This window comes from Acomys minous (assembly GCF_964271855.1).
Source record: "Acomys minous genome assembly, chromosome: 2".
Taxonomy (NCBI): Eukaryota; Metazoa; Chordata; class Mammalia; order Rodentia; family Muridae; genus Acomys; species Acomys minous.
In genome coordinates, this window is record NC_140484.1 from 757,239 (window position 1) to 779,773 (window position 22,535).

At 44.9% G+C, this 22,535-nt stretch overlaps 1 long non-coding RNA gene across 1 annotated transcript; it reads right to left on the reverse strand.

Moving 5' to 3' along the window:
* Positions 1–13,782: 13,782 nt before the first annotated feature.
* Positions 13,783–19,417, reverse strand: LOC311589874. Its single transcript, XR_014776668.1, has 3 exons — positions 16,683–19,417; positions 15,062–15,228; positions 13,783–14,709 (listed from the first exon to the last, which is right to left on the reverse strand). It is a non-coding gene; the product is annotated as an uncharacterized lncRNA (long non-coding RNA).
* Positions 19,418–22,535: the final 3,118 nt, after the last annotated feature.

Genomic DNA, 22,535 nt, shown 5'->3' on the forward strand with positions numbered 1-22,535 from the left:
TTGGGCTTGCGTGGGCACTCTTCCCCGTCTAACTTTTTTTTTTCTTTTCAATTGTCACACAACCCTGATGGATTTTTGACCTTACGGTTTCCATTGGCCAGAGGTCTGTGGTAGGTCAAGTTCCGTCATATCTTGTACTTTAGGTGTTGTTCACCACTAAGCGATGGTGAAGCTGTACCCTGTGGTAACCTCCAACCTCTTGAGCAAACGTGGGAATTCTGGAATAAAATGAGTCAAGAGGACAAGCTTGGGTGTCACTCTTTAGACATCATCCCACCATCCACCTTTTTTTTTTGTTTGTTTGTTTTTTTGTTTTTGAGACAGGGTAGCTCATTAGCCTGGAACTTGCCAACATGGCTCTGCTGGCCGGCACACACCAGCAAGCCTGACTTCTTTTTGTTATGTGGGTCCTGGGCTTTGTACCCCCGTCCTCATGCTTGCATCGAAAGTACTTTACGGCCAGGCATGGTGGCGCACGCCTTTAATCCCAGCACTCAGGAGGCAGAGGCAGGCGGATCCCTGTGAGTTCGAGGCCAGCCTGGTCTACAAAGCGAGTCCAGGACAGGCAAGGCTACACAGAGTAACCCTGTCTAAACAACAACAACAACAACAAAACAAAAAACAAAACAACCCCCCCACCACTACCAACCCCCAACAACAACCCCCACAAAAAAAGAAAAAAGAAAAAGAAAAAGAAAAAGAAAGAAGGAAAGTACTTTACTTATTGAGTCACCTTCCAGCTCCCTGGCCTGGTCTTACAGTCTGACTGTGGCAGGACTTATTTCCAAAGTTATGCTTGACGGGAAGAATCTAGCCTTAGCCAGACCCAGCAGCACTGGCCTCTGGTAGCTCTTGCCTGGCACATGGAAAAGACACCTGAAATCTTATGTGCAGATCCTACAAGGGGTCAAGAGAGTTACTTTGCTCTCCTTCCCGGCTCTGTTCTTTATCTGAGGCCTAGAGAGAGTAGCAGCCTTAGGGAGGGAGCCCTTTGAAACTTGATCTCGTAGCAATTGAGACAAATTAAAGGAAATGTTACTTTTCGGAGTAGAAAGTGACCTAAGGGAATGCTACATTCCAAAAGCAAAGGGCTGAGAGTATACACACATTGAAAATACAAGTAACAAAGCCATAAATTATGTCTATGGAAATAATCCAAATGGCCAGCAATATGGGAACAGTTAAACAAATTATGATAAATTAACATCATTCAGTGATGACATGAAAAATAAAACAATGTAAAAACAGTTTTGATCGAAGGCTGTAAGAAAAAAAAGAGAAGCAACCAGAATATTAACAAATATGAAAAGATTACATATTTGTAAAATTGTATATGCATGAAACATAACCCAGAAACCTTTTAGTTCTGAGAAGGAATTTTTCCTCTAGAAGTTCTTCATTGTTGTTTTAAAGCTTGTTCTACAAAAAAGTAATGAAAGTTGTAATGAGACGACCAAGGTAATAATAGTTGATGTTACTTGAGAGCTGGCCCTGTGCTCTCTGCTCTCCGGGGTGGTCCTGGCTATTAGCCTTGATTCCCAGATGAAGAACGGAGGTTCCAAGAGGTCAGGTAACTTGTCCCATCAGAAAGAGGGATTTTCCACTTGGGCTCTCCAGCTCTTTCACTGGGACAAAGTCCATGAAGCTTGAAGGAATTTCTATAATATGAAGATTTGGACACTCCCCAAATCCAACCAGCCCCCACAGTGAGAATGTCCCCATTCACAGAGAAGGGTGATATTTGGAGCTTGAGGTGTCCTTAGAAAGTGGAATCATGCTTACTTTTTTAAAAAAATTAACTTCAGCATTCCGAGCAGTTAAAGCTTTTTCTTTGACCCCTATGGTGCATGGCAATCCTCTCAAGACTATAGGGAAATTATTTCACCAATAGCTCTAGAAAACAGTTCCCGCAGGCCATGCAATGATGCTGCCTGTGTTCATAGTGGATCTTCTTTCCTTGTTAAACCTCCATGAAAACGCCAACAGAGACGCCCAGAGGTGGATATCCTTGGTAATTTCAAATCTGGTCAAGTTGACAATAAAGATTAATTACCACAAGAAAAGGGAAAAGGGGAATGTGAGTGTGGCTGTATGTTGGCTGCGCTGTTGGATCCAGAGCCTACGTAGGCTCCTTTTGTGTTGTTTCTGTTGTTTTGATGGGGAGAATGGGGTTTCAAGTAGCCCCAGCTAGGGTTGACCTCTACCAAGCTGAGGATGACCTCGAACTTCTGATATTCCTACCTTCGCCTTCTGAGTGCTGGATTATAAGTGTGAGCTACCATGTCTGTTTTATGCAGTGCTGGGGATTGAACCCAGAGCCTCAGGCATGCTAGGCAAACATTTTACTAAGTTATATCCAGTCTACCCACATGAGCCTTAAAACAGCCCTGCCCAGAGTCCAGAGCTTTTGCTATTAAGTGTTCTGCCTCTGTCCTACAAAGACAGATGGACTATCCTGGTAGTGCACAGCTGTCAGAGCGATGGGAGGGAAGGAAGAAGGAAGAGAAGAGGGATGAGGTGTAAGAGGGATGCGCTCAGCTGGAGGCTAATAAAGTCCATGAATCTGACCCTGTGCGGGCCAGTACCCAGTTCTTAAGCTTATGCTCTTGTGGGGATGTATATATATATAGTGTGTGTGTGTGTGTGTGTGTGTGTGTGTGTGTATACACATACAGGTGAATCCACAAATGCATGGGTAGTTGTATGAATGACAAACCAGTAGGTGTGTTTATGGTAGAGACATTCAGAGCAAGACATGCCTGTCTTTCCTGGCAATGGCAACTTATTTTCAGAACTTGCTGCACCTAAATTGTAGCAATCTAAAGAAGCAATGCTCTGCTTTAGGACACCTGAGCCGAGGGATGCCCCCGTCTCTCTCTATATCTATATCATCTGTCTGTATCTATATATCATATATATCTATCCCTCTCTCTCTTTCTATCATCTATCTTTATAGCTATCTATCTATTTATCTATCATCTATCTATCTCTATATCTATCCATCTATCTATCCATCTATCTATCTATCTATCTATCTATCTATCTATCTACCTATCTATCTATCTTTCAAGGTAGCAGAGACTTAATACTGAACTGAGTCTGGTCAACTGCCCTGAGGAGTGCTCCACAAAGGACAGGGCCAGACTTGCTTCATCAAAGGTTATCATAAGCAAGTAAAAGGGGGTGTCAAGCCAAGCAGTCCAAGGGGCCTCTCAGGGCCCAGTGGATCAGGTTTCCACTGGTGCAATGGTGCTGATTCTCCCAGCAAGTGGCCCAGGGTGCTTTGAGCGTTGGGTAACTTGAAATGCTATTGAGAGATTTTTCTCCTCATTCCGTCCATTCTCTACCAGATCTCTCCCAGAAGACCATTCTACCTGTGCAGGTAGCTTTTAGGTATGATTTTCTTTTAAATTAAGTTACTTGAAGAGGGGCATCTATGCACGGGCTATGCAGAGGGTATTTATGAGGCAGACGGGAGGACATGATAGCATCTCAAGCCTGGAACTTCTTACAGTTTAGCCCAGCCAACTAATTTTTGATGATACCCCTGAAATAACATTCATGGCCATTTTCTTCCATCCTGCGCCAACATCAGGACTTCACTGTGACAACTCTAGACCACATGTCACTTGATCAGGATAATGCAGAATAATTACTGGCTCATGGCTTCATTACATCACTGTAATCGGCGGCGGGTCAACGTTTCCTTACAGTTGCTCTGAAAATTGAGCCGACATGGATACCATGATAGGAGTGGCAGTGTAGCGCCCCATGCAAATGGACGAAATTAGCGTCAGTCTGAGTGGCTCTGAAATGCAATCTGTGAATCAGCCTAGGGCACCTGCTCCGACTCTCATTTTCCTTTGGATAAAATCAGATGATTGTAGAATAAATGAGTTCTTTAGCTTGCATTATGTCTCATAAAAGGTCATTGAAATGCCAAAGAATGTTAAATACCATGGAAATGTTCAGAGATTCACAGTCTATATCACACCACCTAATCATTTCTAATGGTCAGGCTCATGGGTACACTTGTGCCTGTGCAAGTTTAGCTCCGTTCTTCATACAGCTTTAGAGCTGTCTGTAACACTGGCACCTCTCCCCTCCCTCCCCACTTCCCCCTCTGTATGTGTGTGTAGAACAAGCACACCTGTGTGTGTGAGTGCACTCCTACCTGCATCAGCCTAGGCCTGCAGGTAGGCATTAGAACACTATGTAATACTGCACATCTTTGTGTGGAAATGGTGTGTGTATGTGTGTGTGTGTGTGTGTGTGTGTGTGTGTTGTAGTGTGCATGGGTGCCAGCCCAGATCTGCAGATTGCTTAGCATCATCTACAGTGCCAGCATTATCTTTGCATACATGTGATTGGTTGTGAGGCATGCCCACCTGATGTGTGTGAGTGTACTAGTGTTTCCATCAGCCTAGATCTACAGTGCAGGTAGCTTTAGCATCATCTGTAACATTGACACCTCTCTCTCTCTCTCTCTCTCTCTCTCTCTCTCTCTCTCTGTGTGTGTGTGTGTGTGTGTGTGTGTGTGTGTGTGTGTGTGAGAGAGAGAGAGAGAGAGAGAGAGAGAGAGAGAGAGAGAGAGAGAAAGATATTTTTGCACACACATACATGTGTGTGTATGTATGTATGTATGTGTGTGTATACACTGATGTCTGCATTAGCCTAGATTTGATCTGCAGGCAGTTTTAGCACCATCTATAACATTGACCTCCCTCTTTGTGTGTGTATGTGTGTGTGTGTGTGTGTGTGTGAAGAGAGATGTTTGCACACCTATGTGTGTGCATGTACACTGGTGTCTGCATCAGCCTAGATCTCCTCTGCAGGCAGCTTTAGAACCCTCTGTAATTCCGGTAAATGCTTGTGTGGGGCAAGTGAATGTGAACTGTACGTGCTGTAGAATGCACCTGTATCAGGCTAGAGCTGCTGATGGGTTAGAACTGAAAGTAATGCCAACATATCCTGTATACATATGATTGTGTGTGTGTGTGCACCTGACATGTGCATACCTGTATGTGCATGTGCTCAGAGGCCAGAAGAGGACAGTGGGTGTCCTATTCTTTCATTCTTTACCTTATCTCTTTGGGAAGGAATCTCTCATTGAACCTGACACTAGGCTCACAGCCAGCAAACCCCATAAATCCTCCTGTCTCCACTCTCCACAACACTAGGGTTACAGGTAAACAAGACTACACCAACCTTTTTTTTTTTGTTGTTGTTGTTTGTTTGTTTGTTTTTGAGACAGGGTCTTACTACATATCCCTGGCTGGCCTGGAGCTCACTGTGTGAACCAGAGTAGCCTAGAACTCATAGAGATCCACCTGCCTCAGCCTACTGAATCTGGGATTAAAGGTGTGTGCTGCCACACCAGCTTACACCCAACTGTTTTTAATGTAGACTCTAGGGTCTGAACTCAGTCAGGTTCTCACGCTTGTTGTAATGAGCAGTCGTCTCACTTTCTTTGGTAAAAAAGAGCTATGCATGTTCAGAGATCTCGGGGCATGAAAGAAGGCATTTGCTACAAGCTCCCAAATGGCTTCACTGTTGGTGATTCATTCAATATTGTGTTGAGATGTGCTGTTGTTGTTATTTTGGCTCATGGAGCCCTGTGGAATGACTGGGTTTTACTTGTGAACCGCTTGGCATATGCGTTCCTGGATGCTCAGACTAAGCAGATCAGCTATTGACTTTAAGCATCAATATTTATGACCATTGGATGAGGGAGAAAAAAGAGAAGAAGCAAAGAACAGCGAGGAATGCTCCCTTTCCCACCTGGCAAAAGATGGAAGTTGAGGCAGCCCAAGGGCTTGGATAAACCTGATGGATTCAATGGAGCAATATGGAGAGAAAGGAGCCGGAGGGAAGAGCCAAGGAGACAAGGTGCTAGACTGTGCACCCATGGACAGCACTTCCACCACACGTGAGGAGAGGGAAGTTTTGGGTATGTCTGTAGGCGTTCAGCATGAGCCAACTTCATCCATCTTGAGTCAAGGCTACTGTGGTTGCCTTGAGTAACCCTGAGATGTCTTCTTTGCAGCCTTATAGCTTAATAGATAAGCGAGCTCAACTGTTAGATGGAAGGCAGAGCTTTGTGAGCTGCACTCTGGCAACGCCAGGCACATGCCTGCCATCCTTGACATTAGCATGAGCTACCTCTGGCTTGGATGAGGTCATTTCCCCCTGACCTGTTGACCTTTTCCTCCCAACCCAAATCCCAGGAATCTGCATTTCTTGCTGCTGACTCAGACACACATCTATATGTAAGTTCCTTCAAATCACACTCAGTGCAATCCCAGATCTGTCTGCCTCTTTCTTCAGCCTTATAGCATCTTTCTTTAAAAAGTAATTTATCCAAGTCACATCTCTATTTTTATCCCCTCACTTTTATCCTCTTGTTCCCCCTCCCTCCCTCTTTCACCCTATTCCCTTCCCCTAGGTCTGTGACAGAAGGGGACCTCTTCCCCCACCATATGAACATAGCCTATCAGGTCACATCCTGGTAGCCTGCTTCCCCTTCCTCTGAGTGCCACCAGGCCTCCTCAGCAAGGGGAAGCAGTCAAATAGGGGGCACCAGAGTTCATGTCCAAGTCAGTCCCCTCTCCACACAACTGTGGAGAATGCACTGTACATTGGCTAGATCTGAATTTGGGGTTCTAGGTTTACTGCATGTATTGTCCTTGGTTAGTGCAGTAGTTTGAACAGACTCTCCTGGGTCCAGATCCACCAGCCTTGATGGTCTTCTTGTAGGTTTCTAGGACCCTCTGGATCCTTCTATTTCTCCATTCTCCCATACCTCTCATAGCATCTTATGGACCAGTTCTCATATTCTGGTGCCAGGTTTTCCCCAGAAGTGTTCCTCCAAAGTTCATGTGCTGGCAACTTATCTCCAATTTCCTGTGTTAATGGCATTTGTAGGTGGGGATCTTTGGGAAGGTAATCAGGGATAGATAAGATTATAGGGCAGTCCTTGTGATGTTGTTAGTGTCTCTCTAAGAAGAGAAAGAGAGACTTGAGTTTGTATGCTTGCTCTGTCTCATGAGGTAGAGCACTAGGAGGCCCCCAGAAGCTGCTGACAAGATCCTAGTGTCATGTTCTTGGACTTTCTAGCCTCTACACTGTGGGTTTTTTGTTTGTTTATTGTTTTTCATTACTGCCATTAAACCTGGGACACCTCGTGCATGCTAAACCTGTGTTCTTCTTACTGGCCTGTGTCTTCAGCTCTTTCTAATTTTACCTTGAGTTTGAGGCAAGGTCTTACTAAGTTGCTCAGGTGGGCCTTGAACTCACTGTTTAACCCACACTGGTCTTGAACTTGCAGACTTCCTGTCTTGGTCTTGCAAGTAGGTGGAGTTTCTAGTCATACTATAAAGCCTGACTTTTTTTTTTTTAACCATATAAATTACCCAGTCTCATGCTGTTTGTTATGGTAATGGAAATAGGACTATGAAGGCAGACCAAACTATTTTAAATACCTTACATGTTTTTACCAAATGAATAGCTTGTGTAGGAAAAAAAAAAAAGTCAGTGCTTTCCACATTGTTGCTCATGAAAATGATTTACTGATAGGCTGAATTTTAAAATTTAAGATTAGTAATACCTTTGGATTAGAGAAGAAATAAAATAATAGATAAGCAGGACTTTCCTACATTTTGTTCACAATGCGGTTAGCAGCAGCAATCAGGTAAGGGGTATTGTTGTGTTGGGATGCTCAGCCATGCACTTCTTATGGCCTCACACACCTGCTCCTGCCTCTTCCTGGATCTCCAGACCATAACTGCTGTCTGGATGAGAACTCTTGGGGGAGAAATGTAAATGCACGGAGTTTTGCAGAGTGCACACTTTTATTGGTTTTGTGACTTTTGTTATGACCGAAAGCCTTCGAATGCTAAACATTTAGACTATGAAGGCTGGAGCTGTCCAGAACTGTTTTTTACTCCATCTTCCCTCTCTCCAACCCTGAAAGGAGAAAAAGGCAGATTTTTTTTGAGGAGACTTTACCAGCTCTGTTCCAGGCACCTGCTTTAGTAGCCACACTAAAGTTCTATGACAAATAAACCTTGTTGGATATAGAGAGCTCGTGAACTAGCACATTGACGCAAAGAGCCATCATCTGCTGGGCATCTGCCTGCAGCAGACAGTGTTCTAGAGACCCAGCAAGTTCCGTGGCAACTCCGAGGTGCTCATGTGATCAATCCAGGCAAGGGGATTGGCTGAGGAACTCAGCGCCACACCAGGCAAGGCTGAGGATGTGGCAGGATCTCAAGTTGCCATCTTGTGGAGGAGTCTCCTTGTGTCTTTGTGGTAGTGACTGTGGAGACACACCCATGGTTGATTCTGTGAGGGAGTTTCCAGGAGGGGTGCCCAGGCCTCAGTGGGTGTCACCTTCCAGCTTTGAAGAGAGCTGAGGAAAAACGGAGTATGTTCCTGTCTTCACTTCTTTCTGAGAGAGTGTTTATCGCAGCTGCTGCAGCCACCATTCTCCACTGACCCCAGACTCCAGCTCCTTCAATGTGAACTCAGAGACAGCAACTCTATTAGAAGCACCAGGCTTTCCACACCGCGTTGGGACTTCTGAGGCATCCAGCCTCATTCATGGGCTGAGCAGCTACCAGGTTCTCTGATGTGCCAGTGTCCTGACAGCCGGCGTTAGGCTACCCAGTCCCTGTCGTGTAACTGAAGGTAATAAACCCATTTTAATTTTATATATACAGTTGCTTCTGTTTTCTAGAGAACCCTAATGCCTATTGCCTATGAGGAAATAATTGGTGACAGTCAAAACAGAGTGAAGAGCCCTTGGACCAGCTTCACATAGGAGAATTTCCCTGGGCTGGACCCCAGTACTTTGCCACAGTAGGGTGCAAATGACCAAGGAGACTGTGGAATTGCTCCAGTATAATCACAGATTTTGTATAAAAGCATGTCAAGAAGCATGTGTATATAACATATAAACTAAATGCCAGAAGAGGAAAAGACAGGCAGTTGGCAAGGGCAGGAGGCAGCCGGTGATTGCTGGGTGCTAAGGGTTTCCTCCTGGAGTGAAGATGATGTTCTAACATTGTTGCAGCCTTGTGATTAAAAGCCACTGGAGTATGAATTATATTTTATTATTAAAAGACTCATTTCACCTGTGTTACGTATGTGCATTCACATCTGTAGGCAGTTGGCCCCGGCAGGCCAAAAGAGGACATGGAATCCCGTGGATCTGGAGCCACGCGTAGTTTTAAGCACTCACACGGGTGCTCGGAAGCAAGCGCAGGTCCTCGGCGAGAACAGTGAGCCTTCTTAATGACCAAGCCGTCTCCTCAGCCCCTGGGAACCCTCCCTTTAAGTGAGTGGATTGTGTGCTATGCAGATTACATCTCTCTAAAGTTGCTATAAGCTATTTCTCTTAAAAGTTCTGGTATTTTGAGATTGGCTCCAAATGACTTCAAGTGAGAACAGAGGCCACATAAGAAGTTTCAGACGCATATGGGTTTCATAAAATTTGCTTATTAGAGGAGGAAATGGCCAGTTAATTAAATTTATATAAATAATTCATGTTCATCATAAAACATTTAAAACACCCATAATCTCAGTACTTAGAAAAAAAGCCATTGTTAATATTTTAGGGCTTACCCTTGAGGAGTTTTCTATGCATTTGTAAATTACATGGGAACGTGGATCATTCGATCTCTGAGACGCTATAATTTGCTCTTCTCACTAAGCAGTGTTCTCTTAAGCCTGTCTCATACGGTATGACGCCCAGACCACTGGTATCACCATCCCCTGGGTACTTTTTAGAAACTGCAAATTCTAGCATACTATTTCGGGCTTTCCATATCGATTATTTTGGGGACTGAAAGGCAAAGCTTTCCATGGCGTTTGCTTTTAACTATAGTCTTTTGCATTATTAGTGACTTTTGCCATAACTTTGATTGGCTAATATTCCATTAGGGGACTGGAAAGATGGTTTTCACACTTTCCAATAAGGCAGACTCATTTATTTAGTCATTTATTGAGTAGTTTATTTCTAGTGTAGATAAGATGTACACTAACTTGTTTTCTTAGTTATTTTTCAGAAGCATTTTACTGGGTCAAGTCTAAAGTTTCAGGTTCTTCCAAGTTGTCTTTCAAAGGCCACCCTAGGAGTTTGTGTAGCTCAGAGAGAGGTGCTTGCCTTGTGTGTACAAGGGTTCCTAGCACTAAAAGTAAAACCTTAATTTCTATTTCTACCTACAGAATATGAGGATACCTACACATTTGTTAATTCTGACCATTAGCTTAAAATATGATCTACATCAATACAATGAAAAAATCAAGTGGACCATTCAGTTCAGCTGATATTTTTTGATTGCTAGCTATGGTCAACATTTGTATACAGTTATAGACTGTGAAGATCTTGCTTATGACTTTTCCTAAGTATGTATATATGCATATATCTGATGAGATTTAATACACATCAAATTTTTTAATACATTTATTTATTCTCTCTCTCTCTCTCTCTCTCTCTCTCTCTCTCTCATGTGTGTGTGTCTGTGTGTGTGTGTGTGTGTCTGTGTGTGTGTGTGTGTGTCTGTGTGTGTGTATGTTTGCGTGTCTATCTGTGCTGTCCAGGTTAGAAGACAATCTGTGAGGACTTGCTTCTCCAGGTTTGCTGACACCTTTACCTGATGAACCACTTTGCTACTCTAGGTTTTAATGTATTTTTTTGTTGTGGGTACACTAACTTTTTAAAATATTGTAGATATTTAAAATACACTTTACGGATCATTTGTCTTAATGTTATTGCTTTTTTTCCACTTAGGAGTTATGATTTTTAAAATTCAGATACCTGTAATGCCACGTAGAATTCTGTGACTCTTATGTAGGTTTTAGTCATTTATTGAGAACTTTGTTACCAGGAATCAATGTTTTGTCTTAGTGGTGCTGAGGATGGAGCACCCATATAAAACTGCCAGTTTGAGTAGGTAAAATATGGTCAAGTATTCACAATGTCATTCCACCCAACCCAACATCATTAGTAATCACTGGCAGGTCAACTAGCTTAGTTTGCATACCAACTCTGAGCATTCACTGTGCCACACTTCCTGCAGGTCTTCTAGCTTAGTTTGTGTACCAACTCTCTGATGTAGGGATCACTCATCCTAGGTACAGATAGAGAAATCATCCCAGAAAGAAACTGAGGTTGTTGGAAGTCACCCCAGATAGAAAATCCGTAGAGTCAGGGGTGGATTCAGCCGATCTGACTGCAAACCCTGGGCTTTCCCCCCTGAAAACAGGACCATCTTTGGTCTGTTCCACTCACTGTTGCTTCTGTGCTGTCCAGTAAAGACAGTTTTTAGGTTAGCAAATTGAGGGAATCTCAAAATGTGGCTGGAAGATGTCAGCTCCCCATAGGGAGTTGTTGGCTTAATCCTTTGCACTTACTCCTGATGACCAGGTTCAAAGCTCTGCAGTTGGCTCATTATCATTAGAAGCCCCTCCCAGACCCTGTCTCTGCAGAGTGTACCTGGGGTGGGTGGCTGGAGGAGAGACAGTGGCAGGGGTGGGACAGACAGTGGTTCAAACATTACAAGCTTCCTTAGGCTGGGAAGAAAGGGAGCCATGGCTTTGATAAAAAGTTCCCCGTGGAGGGGGCTGGGCCATGGCAGATAAGGTGCCCTTGCCTTTGTTCCCACAGGCCAGATGCCTCACTCAGGGCGCTTTCCAGGGAGTGAGCTTCATTTGCAAAATGCCTGGTGTGAGTCAGGGCCTTTGGAAGCCCAGGGTCTTACTGCGGATTATCCTAAGGCGAGAATAATGGTGACATTGTTTGCAAAGCCAAGGAAGAAAATCAGACCCGGGTGGAGGATTTATTTTTATTTTTATTTTTATTTTTGCCATAAAGATGATGGTGGGTGGGTGGGTGGGGGTGAGCGGTGAGGAGGGGTGAGGCTCTTCAAAAGTTCCCTGACTGTGGTGGTGGGTCTCCCCATTCGGAAACACTCAGGGTAACGAGGCAGAGCCTTGCCTAATACTGTGCGTACCCCTCTATCGCCAGGCATCCAATTCCCTGTGAGTTTCGCAATATAGCAACAGTAATGGAAAGCAAAATGATCTCTAAATAATGGTTTAAGATGGCTGCTCGATAAAGGGCCCTGCAATAATTATGATCAATGGAGCATGGATTCAATATATATTGCCCATTTAGATGCACCAGATTAGTATAACAGCTTTCTTTAATGTTCTGAGTATTTTGCGTGTGCACGTGTGAATACGTGTGTGTGTGTGTGTGTGTGTGTGTGTGTGTGTGTGTGTGTGGTGTGTAGGAGAGGAAGGTGTGGAAGGAGAGGAGGGGGAGAAGGAAGCCAAACTGCACTATTGCACAGGGCACCCTTCTGCCTTATATTGATCTGCATGGAGGAGGCGACGCTGCTGATGAAGGAAGAGGACTGAGCTTCTGAAGGTGTGTGATCCATTACTTAGTGTCATGTGTGTGCCAGCTAGGACTGTGCAGAGGGGAGGGAGGCAGAGCAGGTGACAGGGGAGGAGGGAGAGATACCTGATAGGGGTTCAGTCATTTTGCAAAGGCTGCTTTCAGCAGAGAGTTTAGCGTAATCATGGAAATTAGACACAAGGGCAGTCAGCCAAAAGACACTCCCCCCGCCCCCCACTTCCCCACCCCATCCCGAAACAGGAGCACTCTAGACGGAGCTGAGCCGGACAGCAGCACAGCCTTCGGGAAGCAGGAAGCATGGAAATGTGTTTGACCAGGGGGTGGGGTGAATGATTTACTTGACATTAGTCCAAATCCTCCCTTCCCCAGAGCCCTAAGAATGGGAATTTTCTGTGACAGGCTGTCTGGAAATCTGGGTCTGTTCCCTACCTTTCATGTTACTGGGTTGATCCCAGGTAACGGGCAAGGCCTGTGATCAGTCTGTAATGGTGAGGGCAGAGTGCCATATGGGCCGAATTCCTCAGGATAATGGGGATAAAATGATTGCAGTCTTTATCCCGACTTGCTTTGATTTGTCAGTTAACATAACAGCCCCCTCTCCACCCTTTCATGAAAGGACATCAGTAGGAAGTGTCACTGTTCCAAGAGACAAGAAGCCAGCCTTCGGATCTGATAATCTCCCCTGATGTGGCAGTTGAGTGGCTAATTGGCTTAGTGATTTCTGGCCTCGGGAGACAGCGGCAGTTCAGATCATGATGGCAACTAATTTTCACTGAGCATCTACTATGGGCTGGGTGCTTTATTGCGATGACTCTCGTACTGATAAAGGCACACACATCCAGGATGCTTACCGAATAAACATAGGTTCTGGTTCTGCAGGCACGGGCTGAGACCTCAGGGCAAAGTTCCAGGTTGTACCAGTACTGCTGGACAATGAACACCACTTACAGTGGCCAGTGCCAAGTGTTAATTCTCACCTACACTCAGTAACAGAGGGCAGCAGCGAACCTGTTTCCCAGAGGGAAGAACAGGTGGAAGTCCTGCAGTACCCTCCATATCTCTTAAACGGTGTGTAGACTCCTCCCTTCTTTCCCCCATCACCAATCATGGATCGTGCTCACTACGGAAGCCTGGATTCCGTGGGACTAGAGGAGAGGGACCTGAAGGGTCATTCAACCCAGAGACCACTAAGAAGACGCCTACTCACTTATGAAAAGCAGTGGAGACATCAGAGCTGGCCTGCTGTAGCAGCTGGTGGCGTTACCCTGTCACTGCACACCACTGGCTGTTCAGGCGCCACGGTCAGGGTGAGGAATGCTCTCGATAGTGCCCGGTGTCAGGCAGCAGACAGGGCCATCCATGGCATCAGACTGAAAAGCAGCTGTTCTCTGGGGCCCGTGAAGAAAATAGATGTAAACCAGGAGTCCTGAGAGAAGCGACCGTGAGATGTCTGCCTTATCCTGAGCCCTCACGGTGGTGGAGCTGGGACTTAGGGCATACCCTGAGCTCATCAACACCTCAGTCCAATTTAACAACGTGCCAGGCTTGATTGAACCCAAAGGGCAGCTTGCCAGATGCCCCTCCCCCACGTTAATTGTTTAGATTGTGTAGAATTTGAGTAAAATTTAACCCAGATGTTTCTGATTGGTTTAAATTTAAATCGCCAGAAAATGCTCTTAAGTTGTTATTTGATGTCGAAGAGGGTTTTCAAGCTTTTTCCTCTTCTTAATAGGAGAGGTCACTTGTGGGGAGGGATAAACGAGACCCACGATCCTAGAGGCTTCGTCAGATTTGATTTGAAAACCCACTTTTGTGAAATCAGAGTCAGAACTCATTTGACTTTGACCCGCTTTTCAAGTTCTTACTGGGACCGTCTCAAAACGGAGAGGTGGGGAACCTTGTGTTGTGCTGTTGATATCGGGGATGCAGACCTGGCCTTCTCTGCCCTTGGGTCTGACTCTAGAGCGTGTGAGTTCTTCGGGTGAAGCGGCCTGGGCCAGGTGGCGGGCAGATTTCACTCTAATTTGCCCTCCGGCATTTACTCAGTTGACGCGTGTCAGTCTGGTACCAGGCGCCTGGGCTGATCTGCAGGTTCCTTCGCAAGGTTCCCAATCATAATCTAGGGCGGTGATTTCAAAGTGCCGGTCTCTGGAACAGGCTGCGTCAACATTACCTGGGACTTTAGACAAGGGAATTCTTGAGCCCAGCAAGCTGAATCAGAAACTCTGGAGGTGGGCCCGGCCATCGGTGTTACCCACAAACCCTCCAGGGGATTCCCAGGTGCCCTGAAATGTAAGAATCACAGGTCTAAGTGCGAGGTAGTTAGATATGGCATAGAGGATGGCGCCTCCCTTCTTCATCAGGAGCCGGAATAAAGCAAGAGAAGACACAGAGATAGGACACACCGAGAGACCAGAAGGCCGTAAGATTGCCGTAAGGTTTCTGGTAGGTTGACACAAAGATCTCATTGGCTGCTACCTTTCCCACCCCCTTGAGGGTACCCCACCGTTATATCCTATTTCTAAATTATATTATGAAGTACTTTGACAGATATCGCAAAGGCTGGGAAGCAGAAAGAGGGTCAGAGGAAGATTCTGGAAAACATAAGCGCGGGGAAAGTCTCATTACCTTACTCACCTTGCCACCTGCTTTCTAAGGATTAATGAGGGAACATTGTCTCATGATTCAAGACCCTCAGGCCCATTGTAAGAATGAGATTTGTGACTGGGCTGACGACATGACCTCGGTTGGCCCTTTCTGCCTTCGAAGAGACTCTTCCTTCTGCACTGACTGGTTGGCTGGTCCTATGGAGGAGTAAGCAGGTCCAACCTGAAGGCATAGCACCCTGGGAAGGAGCACAGCCACCCTGAAGGCCACTGCGGTTCCCAGGCTTTGGAATATAGCATTTCCTTACTCCCTAGGCTTTTATGGAGTGCATGCAGGGGTGTTCCTGCATTTGGCTAGTCTGTAGGCTGGGGTTCCCTCCCTGCCTTGATTCATCTATCCAGCCTTGTCTCAGTTGCCCATCCTCAATAAGTCAATTGATAATGGCAGAAGTGGGGGAAAATTTCCTCCCAGTGTTGTCTCACTATGAGGAGAAGCAAAACACCAAGTCCATTTTTTTTTGTGGTACTCGCATGAGGGTTAGGTTTAAATAGAGAGCCTGAGGTATGCATAGCTAAGCAGTCTCAATAGGGGTGCAGCTCCCACCCATCCCCAGTGCCTAGGCTTCAGTCTGCTTTGCAAGGTGGTCTGACAGGTCCTTGGAGCTTTGTAAACCTCTGTCTAGGAAAAAAGTCCCCTCTATGGCTGGTGCCAGGCTCCAGCATTTTTCTTCCCCTAGCATAAGATCCTAAGAAAAATTCCAATTTCTTGGGGTCTATTGTTTCAGTAGCCTGATGGCCCAAGGGAGGAATAAAAGCATCTCTACCACCAGGACAGTCATTTCTGTCAGATGCCATTTGAGTTCCAGGACATACGGATGTTAATCTTTAGGGAAACTGGGGATTGTGAGATCAAGGCAGAAAAAAAAATCCCTTTGGTTAAGCATAGTTCCCAGACAAGAGTGTGGTGAGGCCAAGCGAATGCATGGTCACTAGGACATTCCTAGCAACTGTGCAGTGAGGACAACTTGGAGACAGGAGAAGCCCTGTGGTTCAGATCTAGAACATCCTCCAAGAGGCCCAGACATTCAAGGCTTGATCACTAGCTTGGTGCTATTAGAGGAGGTGGGATCTTAGATGTAGCCTGGGGGATGGGAAGTCTTAGGTCACGTGGTGGGGGGCATGACCTCAAAGGGGACAGTGGGAATACCACACAGCCTGAGGTGGGCTTCACTGTGCCCACACTCCCCTTGGTGCAAGGCACTGACGCAACGCCCTGCCGCAGCAACGAGGCCACTAGGTCATGGACTGAGCCTCCCAAAGCCATGGGCCAAAGACAACTCTCCTTTTTAAGCCCATGGCCTCGGGTATTAGTTGTGCAAGGCTTCTCAGAGAAGATGTGCCTGAGTTTCAGAGGGCCATGGAGGAGATAACGTGGTACATGAAGAGGCATGGAGCATCCCAGGGTCCGGGATGACAAGTGTTTGAGAGGGCTTTGGGGTTCGAGTAGCAACACGAGGCAGAGACTAAGCTTTAGGCACTGGTGCAGTGAGTTCAGGAAAGGGCCGACCATGGCATATGTGTCCCTCCCACTGGTTTGACTCCTAGTTAGCCCTGCTTTTCTCAAGGAGCACCACGTGTCACTCATTCCTCACCTGCGCCGGGGAGGCACCGAAGGCCATCCGAGATCGGTAGCACAGGAGCCATGAGAGTAAGAAGAACTTCATGAGCGCCTTACGCTGTGATATTGCTGGTACCAGTGGGTTATGTTGTGGTTACCATATTCAGTCACCCACAAGGTGGGGACCACAAACCCTTCGCTTCACACCTGACATACTTGTGTTGGCATAACCTTACCTCCTGCTCTTGTCATTCACCGTTACAGCTGGTGACAGTCCCATTGTGCCCCTGTGTCCGTTTTCACTTGGCCTTTATCCATGTCACCGCGACTACATACCCTGACCCTTGAACTGTCTTTGTCCACTCCGGTTCACAGGAAAACACCCCAGCCTCGACGTCCATAGCTTTTTGTCTGTACTCTCCAGGGGTCTTACGTTGCTTGGCTCTTGCTGATATTTCTGATTTCCCGCCTTGCTTTTAGAAAAGCATACTTTTTAGAGTCTTGGGAAGTCTTAAATGGGCATTTTTCTTTTCCTGGTGTTCTTTCAGTGCATCCGTAGGACCCGATCCCATCCTGGGCGTGTGCACATGACTCTGTTCCGTCATTCAGGATCTTGCCCATCACCGCAGTGAAAGTGGCCTCCAGAAATCATTTAGGATGTCCTGTGTGTGGGCTGGCTGTTTATTAGCTATCACATTTATCACACCTGATTGCTGCTTTCTGGGGCTTTCTGCTACGGATCCATGAACAAATGTGTGGATGCTTTGTTACCGAGTTGGGTACCAGTGACTTGCATGTTGGGGTAACAGTCATTAATGGAACACTTGGAAGTCAAGTCCGGGATGTGCTAGAGCAAGGACTGCCTTGGTACCTATAATAAAAACATCTTTTTCTGAGGGTTCGGGCAAATCCTCTTAACTGACTCCATTTCTATGCTTTTATTGGCATATACTCCTGCTACTGAAAACCTGTCAGGACAATTTCACATTTTAAAGTGCTGAAAGAATGTTCCTAGGTTGAAACTTCCTGCCATTTGCCAGGATGTCAACTTTTATTCCTGGATGTATTTTCCCCCCAGCCAGCTTTTTTCTACCTGATAATAGAGGGTTATAATGAAAAAGCCGCCAGAACCTTCGGCCTCAATGTGGCAAACTTGCTGTTATCACACAGCCGGCAATAGGCACCGAAAGTCCTTGGAATGACTCTGGCAAGAGCCGGTGCAGCAGTTTTGATAAAGCACACCACCGCTCTCACTGAAGAGTTGAAAATGGATGACAGAAAAGCACAGCTGCATTTATTCTTTCTTTTAAAGTGGCTTTTAAACTGTCCTAATAATGTGCTTTCCAAGCTCTTAGTGACACCAAAAAGGAGGGCTTTCTGTTGCTGAAACTCTTCACAAGAGCACCCTGGACAACAGGCTTGAAGGATAGGCTTTAAAAGCACCTGGCGGCTTAGATAGGTGCCAAAGCTACCAATTAGTCATATTTTCCATGCTGCTGTCAGTTTAAGAATTGGGATGAGGACTTTGGAGTGGGTAGAAAGGGTAATATACAAATATTTTGGGTGATACATAATCAGTTAATTGCTTTATTAAATTATAAAATCACTGTTTGCTCGAAAGAGCAATAAAACTAACTAAATGAAGAGTCGCCCCTTTGAAGACTTCGTACATTAATTATGTGCCTGCATCACTTGCAGCAGCCTTGTTAGACAAAGGGCTCTTTATCTTTATATGCCATGGCTACAATGTATTGTGCCACAAATGATGGCACCGACTTTGTGTCTACATAATTACAGGAATCTTATCCCTTTTGTGTTTGCACATCATTTTCAGTTTTTTGGAATAGTTAAACTCCATTTCACTTTTTAATAACATTTTAGAAATCATTGCGGTTCAGGTAAACAGAATTTGATTGCTTTGATGGATTGAAAATGGTTAGCTCAGCCTGAGTTTATTTGATTTGTTTCTTCAGGGATTACAAAGAATAGGATTTTATCTCCAGACTGACAAAAGAGACAAACTCTGCATTTTTGCCTATGCAGTCAGTGGCAGAGTTCCTAAACCACATGGCTCCTCCACGGGGGAAATGTATTAGGCTACGGCTAGACTCTGAGTTTTCATTCCATCAGATGTGGGGTGAATGCGAAGGAAGCAAGCTTTAGTCCTATTTTTTTTTAAGTAAGCTAAAACCTAGGTTATTCCACAGCACCGAATAGGCAGATCCCAGGGAGGTTTTTATGAGACAATGCCTCTTCCTTAGCAATGGCCACTTCAGGGAAGGCTCATCTGCTAACTAAATGGATTTCAAAAGGCAAGTGCCAGCCGCTTGATAGGGCTGTCTATAGCCCGGTGAGTTTCCTGGAAGCTTGCTTCAAGACCCAGGAAATTGCAGGTGTTTCTGGAACAGCTGTTTCTTGTTCTTGCTAGCACAATGGACTTGCAGCACGGCAGGAAGAAGCTGGAGACAGGGGGCTGTGCATCACAGAGAAGGGCTCAGACATAAGGCTTGTGGGAGATGCCCTTGCTTAGTACTGCCTTGTTGTTTGGGGAGGGATGGAGTCTCTTAATTCTTTGTTCTTTAAGAAGACATCTTTCAGTTTTGACTGCTTTGAGTTGTTGCATCATTCAGCCCTATTCTGATAATATTGTGAGCTTGTAACAAAGTGTTTGGAAGAAAAGCAACAGGGATTCATTTGTCTTTTCTCTCTCCTCCATCATGTCTCTCTCTACACTTGTATCATCTATCTATCTATCATCTATCTATCTATCTATCTATTTATCTATCATCTATCTATCTATCAATCTATCTATCTATCTATCATCAATCTATCTATCTATCTATCTATCATCTATCTATCTATCTATCTATCATCTATCCTTATTATGCAGATGCTGACAACTTAACTACATACACACTCTATACACACATTCTATATCTATCATCTATCTATCTACCTATCAATCATCTATCATGTATCTATCCATCATCTATCCTTATTATGCAGATGCAGACAACATATACCACACACACATATTCATATACATCAGTCATCTATGACCTATCTATCATCTATTATTTATCTATATCTATCCATCTATCTACCACCAATTCATCATCTACCTAATTATTTATTTTTGAGTCAGGTTTTCCCTATGTTGCTCAGGCTGGCTTTGAACTCCTGGGATCAAGCCACTCTCTAGTTTTGGCTGCTTCAGAGTCTGGTACCACTCATATATGCCCCAGCATTGTTTTCCCAAAAATAAGGATCCAGAAAGAAAATCTGGAGCTGTGTGACCTTGAGCCCATTTTGAACTTCACTTCTTTCAGTTTTCTGCTGGAGTCCTTATAAGGGTGTAGCTGGTTTATGCAAGACCTACACGAATGAATGTGCACTGTGTGAGGGTGTGGCGATTGCCCTGGGACACCTACTTTGTGGCCAAGAGAGCTGTGAATAGATGGGAGACAAAGACTGAAAGCACTGGCACCTTTTTGTCCTGAGGTCACTAATGAGGGATGGTGTTCTAACACAACTATATAGGGTTACAAGAACCTGTGTTACATCATGATGGGTCCCTTTGATTGTGACTGAAACAGACCAATTTCATAGATTCCATGCTAGAAAAAAAAAAAAAAACACAAGTGTTCAGCAAATAACCACATGCAAATAACAACCAGGTCAAATCTCATTACAAGAAACCCTCTTAGAAAGAGGAAAAACCCAACAACCCCAAATGTTCTTAATGGCAGCAAAGTATTTCCCCATCTTATTTTTCTGGTTAATTGATTTAAAAAGAAACTGATGTAATAAAAATAATAGTCTGGGCAACCCTTTGAAATCTTATCCAATGACATTTGGTTTTGATATAAACCTAATACTGGAGTCATGCAGAATAAATTCATAATCAGAGAAGGAGATGTCAATCACAGAAGAGGTGATTTTGTTTTGTTTTAATTTACGTTTTTGTGTGTAGTACGTGCCTATACATGTTTGTATGTGTGCACATGCGTGTATGGGTAAGCATGAAAATGTGTTTACGTATCGAGGTCAGAGGTTAACATCAAGAATCTAATTATTTCCATCTTATTTTTTGAGACAGATTCTTGCATTGAAGCTGGAGCTCATTGGGTAGGCTGGCTGGCTGGCAATTCCTAAGGATCATCTTGTCTCTGCCTCCTTAGTCCTGGGGTCATGAGGCCTGCCACTATGCATGGCTCTTTATGTGGGTGCTAGAAACCCAAACTTAGATCTTTAGGTTCCTTCAGTGGCTGTCTCCGGGCCCCTTGTTTTTTCATTTCTTTCTTATTTGTATATAAGGAGAAAACTAAGGTTGGAGAAATTATGCATAAAGGAGGAATAATAAAAATCAAGATGGAGGAGGTTGGAGAAACGACTTACCCGTTAAGAGAATTTTCTGTTCCTCCAGAGAACCAGAGTGTGATTCCCAGTGCTGTACCAGGCAGCTCACAACTCCCTACAACTCTGGATCTAAGGGATCCAAGGCCCTCTTCCAGCCTCCATGAACGCTAGTCTATACATGTGCAAATATATATGAATATATATTTTAAAAATATAGATTTAGAATATCTCAATCTATCAGTCCTCTATCTATCCATCATCTATCTATCATCTATCAATCTAATTTATCTGTCTGTCTGTCTATCTAATCTATATCTGTCCATCTGTTTGTTAGTCTGTCTATCTATCCATCATCTAGCTAATCTTTGAGTCAGAGTCTCTCTATACAACTCTGTCTGTCCTGGACCTTTCTATGTAGACAAAGCTGGCTTTGAACTCACAGAGATCTGCCTGCCTCTACCTCCACCATTCCTGCCAGTGCTGGGATTAAAGATGTGTGCCACCATGCCTAACAAAAAAATAGAATAAGTATAAAAAAAAATAAGTATGGGCAGCAATTTGATGGGAAAAGAGAAAAGCTGTCAGAGGGGTTAAAAGCTCCTAGACAGTGTTGGTTCTTGTTTCTTGCCTGGGAAATAAAAATAACATTTGAGGAAGAACAAGCAGTTTCCACTACAACAAGGCTTGCTTAAGCACCCAGGAAACAGTGCACACACACACACACACACACACACACACACACACACACACACACACACACACACATTTTTCCACTCTTTTGCAACTCCCATTTGGGCCACAGTTTTCTGAGTCTCCAAGCTAGAATGCGTCCCAGCACTGCTTGCAAGGAGTTGAGACTATGCTGCATTCTGGATGTCCAGAGCCCAGTATTGTATGCACTGACGTGCCAGTGTGCTTGCCATCCGGGCGTTTCCTTGCAGTTGCTGACCCTCTAGCTCACTGCCCCAGCACCTAAAGCCCTCACTCTAGCCCCCTCTCTCCATGTGGATGTATGGGAAGATGAAGAACAGCACTTGTAGGAGATGGGACATGAGAGGATGGAGCAAAGGCAGGGTATGGTCACTGGGTGGAGAGGGCTGAACCACATTTAAGGACAGTGGAGGTGACATCAGTTCTTGCCATTGTCCAAAGGACAATCAGAGCACACTCCCCAGCTGATTGCAACTCTGAGTTGTAGGGAATGAAGCTGCTTTCATGGCTAAAAGTCAAGAACAAGGTACATAGATAATGAGCAGAGATGGGTCAGAGCCCCAGGAAGATCTGCAAGGTGAAGACCAGCAAAGGCCTATGCTGAGATGACAGGGGTGATAGACATGAATACAAGCTACCCAGGCCCCTGTCCAGGAAGGACGTGCAGCCCATATGTGAGGAGTAGGGTCAGCAGACCACCTCCAACTGATAGCCAGGGTCACCCCTTTCTCCTGGTGAGAAACTCAATCAGTGTTTGAGGCAGGAGGATGGGGTCCAGTCCAACTCTGAAAGCCAGTGTCCATTCCAGGGGCCAGAA